This window comes from Dipodomys ordii, unplaced genomic scaffold (genome assembly GCF_000151885.1).
Source record: "Dipodomys ordii isolate 6190 unplaced genomic scaffold, Dord_2.0 Scaffold31, whole genome shotgun sequence".
In the NCBI taxonomy this organism is placed as follows: Eukaryota; Metazoa; Chordata; class Mammalia; order Rodentia; family Heteromyidae; genus Dipodomys; species Dipodomys ordii.
The window spans coordinates 10,999,560-11,000,005 of record NW_012267247.1 but is presented as its reverse complement, the minus strand read 5'-3'; positions in this window follow the sequence as shown (position 1 = coordinate 11,000,005).

The following is a 446-nucleotide window of genomic DNA, read 5'->3' as shown; positions in this document are numbered from 1 at the left end:
CAGCTGTGAAAAACTCTAGAGGTAATAAAGGACATTCTTTGGATTACAAATATGTCCTGAGTTGATAAGCTCTAAGAAAGTCTTATTGCCTTTAGACAGTTGGCCCTTGATTTCCTCTGATGGTATCATCTGATTTGCTTTGCTTATATTTAATATCTTTATTATGTTTAAGTGTCCTCATATGGGTTGCTGTGATCATGTATAACACTTTTGTTGGGTTTGATTCCATATGCCTTGTGTGGTTTTGGCCCATATTTGGGCTTCAGGTCTTTGAGACAAGAGTTCATGAGCAGGGCTGGGAAGATGGCTCAGTGGTAGAGTGCTTGCCTTGCATGCATGAAGCCCTGGATTCAATTCCTCAGCACCACATAAGCAAAAAGAAAAAAGCCGGAAGTGGTGCTGTGGCTCAAGTGGTAGAGCGCTAGCCTTGAGCTGAAGAGCTGAGG